We start from the raw sequence: 18,438 nt of genomic DNA on the forward strand, positions 1-18,438 counted from the left end.
CAAAGAGAGAATCTTAAAGGCAACTAGAGAAAAGCAATCTGTTACCTACAAAGGAGCTCCCATAAGGCTGTCAGTTGACTTCTCATCAAAAACTCTACAGGCCAGAAGGGAATGACATGAAGTATTGAAGGTAATACAAAGCAAGGATCTGAAACCAAGACGACTCTATCCAGCAAGGCTATCATTCAAGATGGTGAAATAAAGAGCTTCCCAGACAAAAAAATTGCTAAAGAAGTTTATCACCACCAAACCAGCATTGCAGGAAATGCTAAAGGAACTGCTGTAATTAGAAGTAGAAATAGAGAGAGGAACATAGCCATAAAGAATTAAAATGGCAATAGATAAGTATCTATCAATAATTACCTTAAATGTAAATGGATTAAATGCTCCAATAAAAAGACATAGGGTGGCTGAATGGATAAGAAAAAATGACCTAAATATATGCTATCTACAAGAGACCCACCTCAAAACAAAAGACTCACACAGGATGAGAGTGGAGGGATGGAAAAACATTTTCTGTGCAAATGGAAATGAAAAAAAGGCAGGGGTAACAATACTCATATCTGACAAAACAAATTTCAAAATGAAGACCATAATGAGAGACAAGAAAGGTCACTACACAATACTAAAGGGATCGATCCAACAAGAGGATATAACCCTGATAAACATATATGCACCCAATATAGAAGCACTTAAATTTATAAAAAAAAAAACTTCTAGAGGACTCTAAGGGAGGGATCAACAGCAATATAGTCATACGAGGGGACTTTACACCATGGAATACTGTGCAGCTGTAAAAAAGAAAGATCTCTTATCCTTTGGGACAGCATGGAGGGACCTGGAGAGTATTATGCTGAGTGAAATAAGCCAGTCAGAAAAAACCAAGTATCACATGATCTCACTCATATGTGGACTGTAATAAACACAATGAACTGATGAACAAAGTAGATCCAGAGACATGGAAGCATGGAACAGACTGAGGGATCTCAGGGGGAAGGTGGGGGTGAGGGAGTGGGTGGGGAGAGATTAATCAAAGAACTTGTATGTTTATAAACATAACCCATGGACACAGACATTGGTATGGGGAAGGCCTGGGAGTGGGGTGGATGCAGGTTGGAGGGGATCAATGGGGGCAAAAAGGGAACATCTGTAATACTTTCAACAATAAAGATAAACTTAAAAAAATAAAAATAAATAAAAAAGAAACACAAAGAAGGTTTCACTTTTACAAAAAAAAAAAAAAGGGTGAAAATAGTGAAATAGTGTCCAGCATTTGTTTTGTTGTGAGCCATCCCTATAGAAGTGCTGTGCACCCCTGGCCCCAAAAGTGTCCTCTCCAGGCTCCTTCTCTGGGGACCACACTCAGCATCTTAGCATCAAGTCCCATAGCTTTGAACTCTGAGCACTTGTGCTTTACCTCAATTTATTTTGTGTATCTGTTAGCAAGATGTGTGAGGGTGATATGTATAGCATCAAACTGGTTGTAGTTGAGTGTATTTGATACGATTTAGTAGGTAGTGTCTTAGGTGTGGAATGCTCAAACATTTTTCCATACAAGTTAATGGTAATTGCTTCTTCACCCTGCCCCATTTGGCTTACAAAGGTTTCATAGGACCTCTACTTTCAGGGGACCTACAATACATATTTCCCAAAAAAGTTTATTCAATGCCTTGATGAATCAGTAAAATAAAAGCCATATTTCTCTGCTTTTGGGAGTGTATTTCTGCATGTCCCCTCCATCTGTTTAGAGTCTACCAACCTTTCAAATCAGATCAAGTCCCACCATCCTCAGAAAGCTGCCTGAGGCTGCTCAGTAGAGTCCTCTTATCAGACTAACAACACCAAGCGAGCTTCTTACACAACCTTCTGCCGGTACTGGAGCAATTCTCCTGCAGATCACCACCAGCTCCTCAGTAAAGTGCACGTGCCTTGAGGGCAGGCACGTAGCTCCCCCAGGCCATCCTTTATGGCCTTCAGCACAGCGGGTGCCCAGTAGTGTCTACCAAATAGTGAATGTATACAAGAAAGAACAAATGATGAGGATTCATTGCAGCAGTGACCTGTTTTGTCCACTTGGGGTCATATCTACATGTGATCTTGGTTTTTTTGTCTAACATTATTTTCTCTTCAAGAGATTGTAAGCCCAGGGGACAAGGCGGCCATTTGATGCGTTTCTGTTTCCCAAGATCCTGAGTGTAGCTGAAAGAAGTAATACCAATTTTGTAAATACTTCTTGAGGAATTGAAGCAGCCCCTCTGGTGTGTAATGGAAGCTACAAGCTACAGAAGAAACTGCCTGGCGTATTACAAGCTCTACCCAGTTCTGTGCTTCTTTCTCTGCTGCTCCCTTCTCCTGCTCTGCTCTGCTCCAGGCCGTGTCTGCAGCCTCAGGCTAAACATTTCAACCAGCTCCCTTCAGCTACCCCCGGCTCATTCACTGCCAGCAGCAGTTTGCCCGGGGATCCTTCCTCGGTAAGCCTGCCATTGCTTTTCCTTTTCCAGGCTGACCCTGAAGATCACCGGCCTGCAGGCCCAGGGGCAGCACAAGGGCTCCCTTATAACAGAAGTGGCGATCGCGACAAGAATAACAGCGAACATGCGTGAGAGCTCGCAGTAGAGCAGGCGATGCGCTGCCTACTTCATAGTTAAAAATATTTGATAAGAGGACCTGTTATGAGAGAGATGAATAGTTCAGGAGTGTACAGAATCAAACGTGAAACGCTGAGTGCTGTTTTCGGGATTTTCTCACTTAATCCTCATAACACTAATAATAGCTACCAAGGATATAGCCAGGCACTGCCGTATCCAACTCACGTATACTAACTTGTCTGCGGCTGCACCGCAACCTGTTGAGGTAGGTGTCCTCCTGTCCCCATTCCACAGATCGGGGGACTGAGGCACAGAGAGGCATAGAGAGGCCCACTCGCGTGCCGTGGGCCCCGGAAGGGGTGGGGGCGCCTGAGTCCGAGGAGGCCGAGGCGCGGGACTGAACGTGCATGCGCTTTGTTACTGTTCTATTGCCTCCGGAGCAGTGCTGGCATCATTCCCGTTTTATAGCTTTATTTAGTCACTCAGCAAATATGTGTTGGCAGGTGCCCCCCGAGGCTCCAGGGATATTACCGTGAATACAGCCGAGTCCCCGTCCTTATGGGGCTTCCATTCCAGAGAGGAAACTGAGGCTGGAAGGTCCTTGTCAAGTGAGGGTGGTGCACCCGCTACAGTCCTGGCCAGCGGGTCGGACGGCAGCGCCAGTGGTCCCGCCCTGGCCACTGTGTCCCAGCAGCGTCCATGTCAGAGGCCCCGAGGCTTAGGGTGACTGGAAGGGGGCACCCTGTGGTGACACTGAAGTGTTCCCACAGCAGCTACTGTCACCTTTCCTTCCCACCGTCCTCTCTGCTCCTCCCTTGCTTATTACTCCCTGTCCCCTGCAAGTGCAACAGGGCGGCATCAGCCCTGACGGGGCGCACGGGCCAGAGAGACGCCTGAGAACAAGCCGCCGCCACGGCTGACCCCGGCGTGACTGCTCATCCCTGGAGCCCCTTAACTTCTACGTAGCAGCAGAAACACTGGTTAGCCGTCCCCTCCTCGGCCTCCCTGGCCATCCTCCCACCCCTCCTCGCCAAGTCCAAGGCCACCCCAGTCCTTTCAGGGGGAAGCTCTGGGGTCAGCCTCTCACACCGTCCACTCCTCTGCCTGAGTCTGCCGGCCTCGGTCACTGGGACGGTGGGCGGCCCTGTGCCGCTTTCCTTTCACCAGGTTGCACCACCTCTGCTCCCTGGGCACTGAGCCCAGGTCTGTTTCTCACTCACTCTCTAGGTTCCTATTATCAGGCTTCACTTGTGAGGCTACAACTGACCAAAGAATCAGGCCCATTGCCAAGTTCCAAGTGAGCTGCTCTGACCACCCTTCAGAGCACGCTTGCTGGCGGGGACACTGTGGGGCCGAGGGGTCGGGGGAGCCTGGCTGTCTGCCGCCTGAGCAAGTACTGATCTAGATGGGCTGGGGTTCTGGGGAGACCCCAGCTTTCTTCCCGAGTGCTAGGATCTGGGCTCTAGAGGGGAAGTATGTACAGAGTCTCGCAGAGGGTGTGGAAGGCAGACCGAGGTTCAGCTCTCTCCCTCCCCACAGCCCTGGGCCTGGGAGTACAAGAGCCCCTTTCATATTCCACAGGCATCTGGGAGGAGAGGAAGGCACAGGGCTGGGCTGCTTTGCCCTCAGTGTCCCCTACCACACAGATGTGGGATTCCCCGTCACTCGGCCCCAGGGAGCTCCCTGAAGACCCTTAGTGGCTGTAAGTAAAGTCCCCACAGGACTCACTCAAAAGAGGAGGTTGGTCAGAAGCCGGGGAGGTGTGGTATCTGCACCCCCACCCCTGTGTCATATTGCACAACTTCCTCCCGTCTCTGGAACACCTAAAGCAACAAGCTCACTCTTTTTATTATTATTATTAAATATGTTTTATTGATTTTTAGGGAGGAGGGGAGAGGGAGAGAGAGAAAGAAACATTGATGAGAGAGAAACATTGATCCAGCATGAGTCCCGACTGGAAATCGAACAGGGAACTCCTGGTGCATGAGTTGAAGCTCAACCACTGAGCCATACCAGCCAGGCAACAAGCGCATTCTTGTTAATCAGCTTAACAATAACCCACAACCTTCGGACCAACTAACAAGTGCATTCTTAACCTTAGTCTAGACTCTCTCCAAGATGAGGGCTTGTGTGCAGGTGGTTCATTTTGGAAAGTGATGCCAAGGAATAGGTTTGGGGCATTTGATGTCCATGAAGTTTGAAACAGGGCAGAAAGAGAAGCCAATCCATGATTAATTTATTTATCTGATCATCCCCGCGGGCAGGCAGAGCTCAGGCCTACTCAGGACCCACCGACGAGCCCTTGTGTAATGCACTCAGACGTGGCAGCCCGCAGGGTGGAAGTCGCAAGTATTAGTAGGCCAGCTCCTGCTCCCTTTGACCAAGCATGTCTGGTGGGTGCTAACGTCCAGGATGACATGGGTATCAGAATGGCTGAGTAGGTTCCTGCAGGTAAGTGGGTACGGCCCGGTGCACAGAGAGCTACAATGATGCCAGGTGTCACTTGCTCAAAGCTGGTTGCCTGTAGCCAGCTAAAGAGAACACTGGTGAGGCACTGGATTTAGAAGAGGACACCTCTCTCCACCCCCCTCTGCCCTCAGATCCCAACAATCCTTCAAATTCCGTTCAGTCCTCTCTCAGAAAGCTTTTCCAAAGGAACCCGGTCACAGCCAGCTTTCCCCCTTGCGCTCCTAGAACACATTTCCGAATTGGCACCCATCGTTTCTTGCTCCGAGCTATATGCTACAGTGCTGTCGCTCCCTGGATGATAACTTAAAGGCAGAGGCTCCATGCGCCCTCCTCCTAGGGCCTTGTGGAGCCATGGATGTAAAACAGGTCTGTCAATCAGTGATCAGGGAACTGAATGGTATAAACATTATTATCAATAAGAGCTCTGCAGTTTTCAAGTGTGTGTGAAAACATCTGCTTTGTTGGCACGATAGGCTAAACTGTAGAGATGGAAGAGGTGAACTTGAGTGAAAGTGTTGTTTAGGGCTCTGGATTTGGAATTTAGCCCCTGGAACCATGACACTCTCCTACTCCTCACAATCAAGTTATCTCTAGCAGAAAATGTACCCTGTCACCTTCTTTTTGAAGGCCTGACATGGGCTAGACTGGATGTGCCAGCTTGTTATTTCTTCCTGTGCCCTTCCTTTCACTTCCACCTGGCTCATCCCCTCCTTCGTAAAGCTTTTTGGAGTTAGATCCACTCAAGTCACTGAATATTGACCCAGAGCCTTCTGTGGGTAATTCCACTGATTCCCTATCTCTTCTCCTGGGAAAAAATTAAAATAATAAAGTGGACTTCCTCGCACTGCTTAGAATTAGAATTAGTGATGGATTTGCTCTACTGTGTTCAAATTCTTTTGCCCATTTCTTGCTGATTAGGGGAGTGGCCTGTGTCACTGGAACTGAGATGATTATTTTTGACATAAAGGTAACTGATTTTTTTGAGAACTGAACCAATGACCTTGGCCTCAATGGCTCAGTGCTTTATCTGACACAGACACGCCCATCACACACGCCTTGTTAGCCATACTAAAGACGGGGGGCACTGGACATAAATAATGGAAGCCATGGGTAATTCAACTCAACAAACAGCTATGAGGGCATATCTTATGCAAGGGGGTGCTCTGAAAATCCCACTATATTTGGCATAAGAACTCTTGGGTTTGAATTGTGGCTCTGCCACTTAATAGCTATGCGGCCTTAGGTGAATTGTTGTATGTTGTTTTGCTTAGGTGCAGAATCTATAAATGATGTTAAGTAAGAACTAACTGTACTTTAAAATATCCTGAGAAGAAGGCATGGGAGGAACATTATGGAGCAGCAGTCAGAGTCATTGCCGGCGTGTGAGAGACCTCACAGTGAGAGACTTTCCACAATCACAATCCCTCTGAATCTGCATCATGGTAGTTGCCAAAAGCTGACCCAGGAGGAAGCCCCTTTCTTGCTGGGACCCAGGCTTTGCTCCCTTTTCACCAGAGTTGGCCTCAGTTTAAACAAATAGCACAGCTTCGATGGCATGAAAGCTCTAAATGACCTCTGGCAAAATTCTCAAGAAAGGGTGGAATCATGACTCTTGTACAGATTCAGAATGAACACATGTTAGAGAGTGTATTTAATTCAATCAGCAGGAGAGCCAGGCAGATGTCACACCTGGTTCTAAAGCAAATCTCAGAGGCAACAGGCCCATTTCTAGATCAGGAATATTTAAAAATAAATGTGCAAAGGCAAAACTGGCTGCTTCGACAGGGGTCATGAGAGTCGATCAAAACTCCACCAGAAAGGACAGCATTTTTTATTAGATTCAACAGACAAGAAATTGGATTTTGAGGCAAGGTCAGATTCCTGTTAAAGTTTTCAAATGCTCACTCTCAGTTTCCATGCTTGGTTTCCACGCTGTGGAACAGTGATGGTCCCACTAGTCCTTGGCACACTTTGAGTAGCCCTGATAGATGATCCTTAAGCAGCTCTGAGAGTCCCGGAGTCTATTTCCCAGGAAGCAACACTCCCTCCGCGGCCTCAGTCAGGGGGCTCACTGAGACTCCCCAGTGGCAACAGGAGGGAGGCACATCCCAGGAGCCCCTGGCAGCAAGGGCCTCACGGTGAGTGGACTGTCACATGAGCACTGGACGGATCTAAACCCTGAGGTGGGCCTTCATCCCAACACTGTTGCCACAAGCATGTCCACGCTATTATCTCAAGTGCTCCTCTGTGTTCATCTTCTTGATGGTTCTCATATACTGATTGTTTCCTTTTGGAGTTTCCTAGTTCAGATTCCTGAAAGAACCTTATTGTCCCATTTAATCACCACTTCTGTTACTGCGACTTGGTGCACTGCTGGGGCTATTTGACGAAGTTCAGGTGGCTGCCTTTATATGAGGAGTTGACGAGGCATCTGGTCAGCAGGCTCTCATGGTAGAGAACGTGTCATCTTTGTTTAAGGAACAACCCAGGGCCTCTCACGTCAGCACAGCAAGGAATGGCATGAGGCCAGCTGTGCTTTGAAGAAAAAGCTGGCCCATCCAAAATGCATTCTACAGTTCTCCATTCCCAAACCCTGAATAATACTGAGATGTTGCTCCCGGGAGACCTAGGAAGGGCAAAGCTGTCTGTCACAGCAGCAGCTCAAATATAACTGCAGTTACAGACCCCTCTGACTCCACACTATCCTTCCCTAGGACTAGATTAAAGAGAGACAGTGGAGAATCTACCCACACCCAATGGGGCACGTCAACATCTCTAAATTCAGGGGACCCTTTGCCTCTATGAAGTAGGCGTCTTCAGATCTTTGCAAGTCTTCAATCTCTGAGTTAAAACAATAGTTTATTCTGTCCCTCACAAAATGCAGTAAAGCATCATTTCAAAAGAGTGATGACAAACTCAATGAAACATATAGATCAATGAAGTTTTATTGAGATGTAGACAGTAGGCAGTGAACAGTTTTCTCCCAAAAGCTAAGAGAGTCATTGCCCACCATAAGTCATTCTCTTATCTGAAAAATTACAAATTAACCCATGTCCTATACTTTAAAGGCTGCTCATGAATAGTCACAAACTGTTATGTCAAACCCTTGAATGCTAAAGTCTGTTTTTACACCTCTGCTCCATATCCTTTCATTCATTTTATTTAATGCCCAAATGAACGGACATATTATGCGATGTTTAGATTTCCTTGGCTTGTCCATATTTCTCATACATACGATGTAATGTGTATAAAGTGCTTAATACCATACCTGCTGCATAGTCAGCACTCCATTGATGTTAACTCTGACACACGTGTGTATTAAAGCTGTACTATCGAGATTGCTTGAGTTATACTCTGTGCTTGGGGTTGTATTGCTGCCTACTTAGGTTATCGCTGTGTTTATTATTTAATACTGTCCTGCTTTCTCCTGGGTTCGCAGAAGCACTGTTTCCCTGCGGTGGCCCGTCTCCTCCACTAGTTTCCCAGCTCATCCTGGAGGGTGCGGTGCAGCCCGGCCCCGCAGTTATTAGCACCAGGAACGGTCCGTGCGGGGTGGGCCCGAGCAAACGCTGCCGGCTGGCTGGCTGATGGGCTGACCCTGCCACCCCCCCGCATCCTAGGTAAGCACTCGCCCCGCAAACATGACAGCCTCCCGTCTACAGATCCCACCTCCAGAGCGGTCTCCCTAGGCCTCCCCCCACCCACCCATTTCACCCCTTCTTCCTCTCCTGGACCTTCTAACTTCGTTTTTCTCCCCAAACTCTCATTTGAACCCAGTGCACACATTGGTTAGTTTTGGAAAATGCTTCCCATTTGCCCGCCTCACTCTGGCTGCCCCCGTTTCCATGGAGCCCACCAGTGTGCATGGGACGGCGGCACAAGAGCCCCCGCGAAAAGCCAGGAGCTCCGCACGGGCTGTCAGGGAGACAAACCGCACACGCCGGGGCAGAGGCGAGTCTGCGGGAGGGCGAGCTTCCTGAGCTCAGCTCCGTGGAGCCGCATTGGGGGGACGTTTCTGGAGAAAGCCTCTGAGCAGGGAGGGGGCTGGGGTGGGACGCGGCTCCGGCCGTCTGGACGGAAGGACTCAGATGCGAGGCAGATCCCGGGGGTAATGAATTTCACAGTCCTCTGCCCTTGTTGTGCTTCAGTCTCTGCCTAGGAAGAGACACCCGCTTGGAGCTCATTAAAGGCAGGGACAGGGAGGGAGTGAGAGAGGCGAAGCAAACTTCCACTCCAACCCTTCTCCCCGCGACACTGAGCAGGTAGCTCTAGGAGCGCAGGTGGCGCATCGGCCTCTGGGCTCTGTGCTGAGCGCAGCTCCAAGGTTGGTGCATATTAACACACCTACAGCCTTTTTTTTTTTTTTAAACAAGTCTTGGTTAATTACAGGATTTCATTGTATTTTCATATATATAATAACCTAGTTTACTATGTAAACGATTCATTTACAATTCTTTTTAATTGTTTTTTAATTTATCTTTATTGTTGAAAGTATCGCAGATGTTCCCCCTTTTTTCTCCATTGATCCGCTACCCCCCGTATCTGCTCCCCCTCCCCCCAGGCTTTTACCAAACTATTATCTGTGTCCATGGATTATGTGTGTATGCATATAAGTTCTTTGATTAATCTCTCCCCACCCACTCCCCCACCCCTGCCATCCCACTGAGATCCCTCAGTCTGTTCCATGCTTCTGTGTCTCTGGATCTATTTTGTTCCTCAGTCTATTTTGTTTATTAGATTCCACATATAAGTGAGATCATGTAAAACTGAATCAGGAAGAATTAGAGAACCTGAATAGGCCAATAACAACTGATGAAATTGAAACAGTAACAAAAAATACTCCCAGCAAACAAAAGCTCTGGTCTGGGCAGCTTCACAGGGGAGCTTTCTAATTCTTTAGGTTGTAGGGTTACATAGTTTATTAAAATTTTTTCTTACTTTTTGAGATAGGCCTATAGTGCTATGAACTTCCCTCTCAGGACTGCTTTCACTGTGTCCCATAGATTTTGGGTTGTTGTGTGCTCATTTTCATTTGTTTCCAGGAAGCTTTTGATTTCTTTCTTGATCTTATTGGTAGCCCATGCAATGCTGGTTTGGTGGTGATAAACTCCTTTAGCATTTTTTTTGTCTGGGAATCTCTTTATTTCACCATCTATTTTGAATGGTAGCCTTGCTGGATAGAGTAGTCTTGGTTTTGGATCCTTGCTTTTCATTACCTTGAATACTTCATGCCATTCCCTTCTGGCCTGTAGAGTTTCTGATGAGAAATCAGCTGACAGCCTTATGGGAGCTCCTTTGTAGGTAGCAGATTGCTTTTCTCTAGCTGCCTTTAATATTTTCTCTTTGTCTTGAATTTTTGGCATTTTAATTATGATGTGTCTGGGCATGGGCTTCTTTGGATTCTTCTTGCTTGGGACTCTCTGTGCCTCCTGAACTTGTGTGCCTTTTTCCTTCACCAGGTTAGGGAAGTTTTCTGTCATTATTTCTTCAAACAGGTTCTCTAACCCTTGCTTAATTTTGATCTCTTCTGACACTCCTATGATGCAAATATTGTTACATTCATGTTGTCCAACAGCTCCCTTAGATTGTCCTCCTGTTTTTTAATTGTTTCTTCTTTTTGGATCTCTGATTGAGTGATTTTTTTTCTATCCTGTCTTCTAATTCGCTGATCTGATCCTCAGCTTCCACTAATCTGCTGTTTATTCCTTCCAATGTATTCTTTATTTCTGCTATGTCATTCTTCATTTCTGACTGGTCGTTTTTCATAGTTCTTTTCTCATGCTTTTGAGCATCCTTACAATCAGTATTCTGAACTCTATATCTTATAGATTGCTTATCTCCATTTCATTTAGCTCTTTTTCTGGAGACTTCTCTTGTTCTTTCATTTGGGGCTTGTTTTTTCTGTCTTCCCATTTTGGCTGCCTATTTGGGTTTATTTCTATGTATTAGGTGAATCTTCTAGGACTCTCAGTCTTTCGGATGGTCGCTGGTGCAGGCCAGTGTCAGACACTCTTTGTGAGTGGCCCTGAGTACCCATTTTGGAGCTATCAACAGACCACAGCTTGTGGTTCCCTGTGCTGGGTATGGGTGTTTGGACAGGACCAAGATGTATACCAAAGTCTGCTTTTCCAAGGCCTGGGTCCAGAAACAAATCAGGCAAAGACTCAAAGTTCCCAGATGTCCACCTCTGCCTGCAGGCTGATTGATATTAGTCTCTTTATGAGCCTCAGTCTGTAGACAACAACAAGGGGTAAACTCTACAGGGTGGGATGAGAGGTGTTCCAGTGGGTGGGGCAATTGCTCCCCCCCCCCCCCCCCCCAGGAGGCAAAACTGCTTGGCTGGCAAAAGTTGCTTGAGAAACATGTCCTCTTCAGTATGGGGGAATGACTGAGCAAAGTAATCCAGATGGCCACCTTCTGAGCTCCGTCTCCAGAGCCCACAACCTTAGGTTCTCCTCACACAGCTCTAGTCCACTCTGCCGTCCCTCTGCTGGACCCCAAAGTGAGTGACTGCACACGGAACTTTGTGTGTTGGCCCTTTAAGAGGGTGCCTGAAGTTCTAGCCGTCTCTCCCTGGCAGACAGAAACCCTGCTGCTTTTCACAGTCAGATGTTATGTGTGTACTTTTCTCAGTTCTGGTGCTCTTGGCTGGGAAGCCAAGCTTGGGGTTTAGACCCCAGAGTCCTCAGTGGGAACCCCCCACAGCTGAAATATCCCTTTGGACCTTTAGCTGCTGCGTGTGGGAGCCCAGCCAGCCCTCTCTCACGTCTGCACTTCCTACCAATCTCTAGGTGGTCTTCACTTTAGGTCCTTGGTTATGAGGGTGCTCTCCAGCTCGTCTTTACTTGATTTTTCAGGATAGTTTTCTCTGTTTAGTGTTTTTTTTGTTTTGTTTTGTTTTTACTTTTGTTATTTTTTAAATAAATTCTATTTTATAGTTTTAATTCCAGTTTGGACCTGGGAGAGTGTCAGTGTAGCTTCCACTCAGTCTGCTGTCATCTTGAAATCTTACAATTCAATTAAACAGCCAAGGAGGGCAAAACGTTAAACACGAATTTAAATAAGACACAATATGTGCAGTCAGACATAACACACCCATATCTCAGTGTTCGATTTTCACAATAATACAAAACAGGTCATTTAAGGCCATGCCAAATATCAGGGATTAGGCAACCTTTAAATTCATGCCAAGCTGGGGAGTCTACGATTTTGTGATCTGAATGAAAAATGGAAAATTCAGTGCATCATCCACATGTTTATGAGAATCCAGCTGTTTGATGTCAGGTAGACAAACACCCAGACAAGTGACAGAGGCATTCCATTTTCAGCCAGATGTTGTTGCCTTGTGTTCCTTTAGCCTGACACATAGCAAAGTTAAGTGACTTATTCAAATCTGTGACAAAGTCTTCTGAACACACTGGCAGTGGAACCGTTTGGAGGTTTCCCATTTTAGTATCAGTAGCAACAGTGTTTGGCTACTGCCCACTGAGAGCTCCTGGGTCCACGAGATGAAAACAGTCAATTCAGTTCTCTCCATTTCAGGCTATTTGCTCTCCTCTCACTCCCCTCCTCCCCACCCACCCAACCCAGCTAAGGTCTGTGTTAACCTGGACTCTGACCCATGACAGAGTGGCCTCTTCCACCTCAGGACTGTGCACTGTGGCCTTTGTCCCTGAAGCCCTCCTGTTCACGGTCATCACTGTGCCTCTGGGATGTCATTATCTGGGCCATGGGCTGGTCAGGTCAAAATTTCTAGCCATTTAAAATGTTGATTGCAGGATAGACAATCACAGCCTCCATTCATGCTCCCATTATCATGGTCCATAATACAGCTCATCTAGATTTGGCTGTGATTCCCGGGCCTGGCTGAGGTGACGGATGCTGATCAGAAGTTCTATCCACACTCCATAAATCTCAACGCTGCCCTTGAGTTTGCAGCTGCAGCTTCTGTATGCAGAGCCCTGTGCTGCTTGCAAATCAGCCTCTTTGACTCAGCCTCTTCTGGTTTCCTTGCCTTCTGCTGAATTTCCCAGGGCCTGATTACTGTCCATTCCAGGCCCATCTGTTCCTCTCATGCCCAGATGTCTCAAGCTTGACCATTCAGTTTGAAATTGTGCTTCTAAAGCATCTTCCTCTGCGACCTTTCCTGGCTCCCTTTCTTCCAGCACCCTGCACCCTCACTCCCTTCGCCATTGCCTCCCTCCAGCTCTCTGCACAGACCCTGCTGTTGCTACTCAGGCCCTGCCTGAGTCTGGATAGTGTGGCCCTGGCTGCCCAGAAGGCTGGTTCTAGACCAAACTCCCTATGTGACCTTGAGCAAGTCACAACACCTCCCTGGGCCTCACTGCCCTTATCTGAATATGAGAGCGTTGGACTGAATCAGGTCTGAGGCTCCCTCCGGTTCTAAAATTACATTCTCTCTCTAATACTCTTAGACTGGCTGCCTTCCAAAGGGTCACTGCTCGTCAATCTGCCTGGTAGTTATGCAGGGATTTTGGGTGGGGGCGGGAGTTAGGTTCTTGGACTAATATACTGAGAAATTATAAATGTGTCCGCTACCCTTCTCATCTTCATGAGACCCCTCCTTTCCTTACCTGTCCAACTGAAAACTCAGAGACCTAAACATACCCATTATGACAGTGTTGTCACTTCCCCAAATTGCACAGTGAAAACAGAGAAAGGTGCAGGTAAGCTCAGCATCCTGAGTGTTATGCCAGCATCGCCGCCCTGGGCCCATGGTGGGGGTGCATGGTGGAAGGAGGTTCTGAACAGGGGAAGGAGAGGGAGTGAGAGCAGAACGGGGGAAGAGAGGCCTAGAGACTGGGGGCCGGTGCCTGCATTCAGAACACAGGGGAGTGCACACCGGAGCATCCAGTCAGCACTGTGCGCTAATTCCAAATAAACTTGGCACTTAAAAAGAGTAAATTAGCATATGCACAGTATTTGTATGTCTCCAGTGTTTAGACTTCCAGATAAATAATCATCTGTGATATTAATAGCTTGTCTGTCCCTGGTATGGATGGTCCAGGGCACATCAAGTTAAGTGCTTCATACGTTTTTACAGGTAGCACCAGGGCAGGATTTTATACAGTGAGCACCAGGGCAGGTTTTTAGGTCACAAAGAGTTTGTTAGTCTAAGGAGGGGGGTCAAAGTCAGAGGAGGGCATTTCTACACCCTCCCCTTATGTGGATGAACCAGTGGACATTTTGCTGTTGTGACTGGGATTTTTAGAATTTAAAACCAGCAGCTGATAGAGTGATGGACTTTTCCACAACATAGTCCTGGTGGTGATTAAAAAGTCAAATCTCTTGAGATTATCCCAGATTTTGGCCTGTAAGCTCAGGAATGTTTCTGAATAAGCACCTCTATTTCCAAATGAAATCATAAGCTATCAAGTGCATGTCTTGGGTAAGGTTAACACAAGGTGAGAAGGGACCCCCACCTCTGTTTGGAGCTGGCCAGAGGTGCCATCCTGCTCTGGTGAGATGCGCTGCTGTCAAGGGAGCAGATGCCCCGGGAAAATTCACTCAGGGTCCTGCTCGCCCAGCAGCTGCTTTGCCCTCACATATGCTCCTGGCTTTGCTCTCCTCCCTTCCCTGATACCCTCCAGTGTCTCTCCCCTGTAATCCGCTGGCTGAGAGCTTGCTGGTAACCCTTTCGGCACCCCATTCCCCTTCGAATCAACTTCTCATCGGCCAGGAGAGCCTTAGGTCAGGATATCCCTGCTCCCAAAGTTTCTGGAGTGAGTGAAAGCAGGAGGGACCACCAGAATGTTTGGGAACCAAGGTGTTAATACTTCATGAAAGGACAGTCACTAGATTGCTTAGGGTGGGGAGAATTAGTCTAAAGAACTGGACTGGATTGGATCCGAGTTGAGCTGTAGGCATGAAGGGGTGAGTATAAGGCTTTGACAGCAGCTGCTGGTTGAGCGACACTGAGGACAGGACAGCGCTGATTTGGAAGACACCCTGAGCAGCTCCTGGATCAGAAAGGAGCCTCCAAGTGGGAGAACATGGGGCAAGTCTCAGCTGGAGTCACCTGATGGTACTTTGATAATCAGGATCTTTTTTTTTTCTTTTCCTGGCTCAGGTTTATTTGTACAAATAGCACAGGAGGAGACCAGCTCCATGCAGACAGCAGCTCGGGGGTCGCATCAGTCCTTCTGTCCTCACATCCGCAGACAGAGGCCTCTACTGTGGAGCCTTCGTGGGGGCCTGGGCAGCTTTGGGAGCTGAGGCCTGGGCATCTTTGGGAGCCGGGGCCTGGGCAGCTTTGGGAGCTGAGGCCTGGGCACTTTTGGGAGCTGGAGCGTGAGCCGAAGCTGGGGCTGCACCTGCACCCGCAGCCTGGGGCTGGGTTGGAGCCTTGGCCTTGACCTTGGCCTTTGCCCGGCACAGCCTGAGACCCTCGGTGATGCGGGCATGAGCACGTTTCCCAAGCTTGGGGTGAGGGATGTGGGCAAGTCGACTGGGCTTATGGCTGCCGCCCTTTGGCATCCGGGCCTTGACCTCCCCGGGCTTTATGAGGGCCTTGAAGCCTCGGCGCGCGCACTCATGGCCTTGGCGCTGTTGGCCTGCATCTTCTTCAGGCCCTTCTTGTTGTGCTTCTTGGCAAAGTGCATGTTCCTTAGGAACTTGGGGTCTACCCCCTGAAGAGATTTGTACCTTTGTGATCAGGATTTCTTGATGCCATTTCTGTGCCATTTTCGGGACTGGTTGTGGTTGGTGTGGTTCTTGGACTTGGCCATCTCTGTGCCAAAGCCCGCGTCCACAACATGATCTCTTAACTGCTGAGGAGATGGTGGTCCAGGAAGAAGATGAGGAATCTGGAAAAGGGGGGAAATCAACCAGGTATAATATAATATTTTTATTGTTGTTTGGGGTGGTGTGGGGGGTGTTCTACAATTTTACAGCTTGCAAATACAATCACAAATACTATCTCATGTAATTTCTGCAATTACCTAATATAACTGAGTTGTTATAATTAACTCCATTTTGCAGTTCATTCAGTCATTTAGTATATTCTGAGAGCCTTTTATGCACAAGGTGCTATGTTAGGTGCTCAAGATACTACAACAGACAAGACTACATCAACAGTTGAAAAGTAATTGCAATGAAGTGCGATTAATTATGTTTGGGGGAAATAAGGGTGCCAGCAGGAAGATTTAATCTGGTCTAGGGAAGAATTTTCAAAAGGAGTGACATTTAAATTAGAGCTCAACAGTAAGTAAGGTTGAGCAGGTGAGGGACAAGACTGGGAAATGCTACAGGTAGAGGCACAGCTGATAGGAGACCCAGAGACAGGAAAGAGGGAAAGCACGAGCTTGGCTCAGCCGGGAACTGCAATGGGGTGGCCACAGCCAGGTAAAGCGTGTCAGGGGGTGAGCTGGAAGATATGAGGCTGGAGAGAGAGGCAGGAACCGAGCCTTGGAGGACCTTGGGAGCCGTGTTCAGGAGGGTCAATGAGACATAAACAGATGGCAGTTTCCTGACCTGGGCAACTGGTGGATAGTCATGTGTTTTTACTGGGGGAAGGAGTCTGAGAGGAAGAGTAGGTTTTGAGAAAAAGGTGGCACATCACGCTTACAACATCATGTGTTGCTGTCGCATGGGCACCTGGAGAAAAGGCCTGGAGCTCGGGAGAGGAGCGTGGGCTGAAGCAGCAGCGTGGTAGTATTTCCATGTGGATGGTTACTAAAGACAAAGAAATGGGTGAGGTTGTCCAGGGAGAATAGGCAGAGAGAAGAAATAGGCCCAGGATAGAGCTTCAAGGAATTCCAAAAATAAGGAGAACAGTAGAGCAAGAGAGCCTGTAAAGGTGATGGAGAAGTATATTGTTTCTGTTGAGAAAACATGCTTTGCAATCAGACCACGCTGGCCATATGCCTCTGGGCAAGTTATAAGCCCTCTCTGAGCCTTGGTTTCTTTCTCTTCGAGGGGGCAATAGTAGTACCTACACTATAGAACAGTACCTAGGGAGTTTAGCATATCGTGGCACATAGTTGGCACCAATTAGTTCTCATTAGTATGTTAATTATTTTAATGAAAATAAGGATAATCGAGGAAGCAGCTGGGAAATGGGAAGGATATCAGATGAAGGTGATGTCATGAAAGCTGAAGGAAGAGTGTTTAGGAAACACTGGTCAATTAGCACGAATATGCTGAAATGGCTGAAAATGGTCTACTGGATTTAGCTGTAGGTAGGATGTGGGTGACCTTTGCAAGATACCTCTCAGTAGCATGGCTCCGGAGGTGACAGACCTGGAGACTATAATTTTGGGAGAAATGGGTGCTCTGAAGAGTGGTGGCTTAGCCAAGGTTACATGGCCAACAAACTCCATCATCATAGAGACATGAGACTCCAAGTTTGGTTTTCTTTCCATCTGCAGGACCCAAGTAGATGATTTAGCAGGTAAACTTGACTCCATGACTTGTGCTAAGTTAGCTGAGAAGAGGAAGGAGTGAGGAAACAACAAAGGATGAGGCAGGGGAGATGGGAGTATCCAGCAAGGGACAGATGTGTCGAGAGGGAATTAGGCAGACCCACTCCCAGGAAGGGGAGGGAATTGGCCAGAAAATCAACAAATATTTATTGAATACCTACCTTATGTCAAGCATGTGGGAACTGCAGATAAACAGACATAAGATGTGATTCCTGTTTCCAGGAACAAGACACAAACATGTGAAAGATTTAAGGGCTAAACAGTTGTCAAAGGCAACGGCAGAAGAGCTGCCACAAAGCAGTGTGTGCTGTAGTGTCAAACGAACTATAACCTGCAACGAATGGACAAACCCCTTCAGACCCTGCCAAAGAAGGCTCTTGGGTGGAGGTGCCCTTCCAACTGCTAGGCCCATGTAGATGAGCCCGTCCTGTTCAGCAGGGGACAGGGACTGAGGTTTCTGGGAACTGTGCGATGAGATGGGGCTGGGAGAGGAGAGCAGGGAAAGCATCTTAGTGGGGCAGGGCCCACAACTACTGGCTGCCCCATAACTGGGCTGTAGGGATGAGAGCGCTGTTCACCTTGCTCAGTGTGTGTGTGAGAGTGTGTGTGTGAGAGTGTGTGAGAGTGTGTGTGTGAGAGTGTGTGTGTGAGTGTGAGAGTGTGAGAGTGTGTGAGTGTATGAGTGTGCGAGAGTCTGTGTGTATGAGTGTGTGTGTGTGTGTGTGTGTGAGTGAGACCAGAGAAAGACATAGAAAAACAGACACACAGACACAGATATAAGATGAGACAAAAAAAAAAAAAAAAAGCCTGGCACATAGTGGGTACTCACTGTATAAAGGGACAGAAAAGCCAAGGAGAAGCCATCCGAAGTATGTGGGGAAAGCTGAGTAATACACTGGGAAAATTTCAGAGTCAGACTCAATGCTCATCATTTTCAC

At 47.6% G+C, this 18,438-nt stretch overlaps 1 pseudogene; it reads right to left on the minus strand.

Moving 5' to 3' along the window:
* Window positions 1-15,218: 15,218 nt before the first annotated feature.
* LOC148090958 (large ribosomal subunit protein eL29 pseudogene) lies at window positions 15,219-15,805 on the minus strand (annotated as a pseudogene).
* Between the last annotated feature and the right edge of the window lie 2,633 nt (window positions 15,806-18,438).

This window comes from Miniopterus natalensis, chromosome 19 (assembly GCF_054644295.1).
Source record: "Miniopterus natalensis isolate mMinNat1 chromosome 19, mMinNat1.hap1, whole genome shotgun sequence".
NCBI lineage: Eukaryota > Metazoa > Chordata > Mammalia > Chiroptera > Miniopteridae > Miniopterus > Miniopterus natalensis.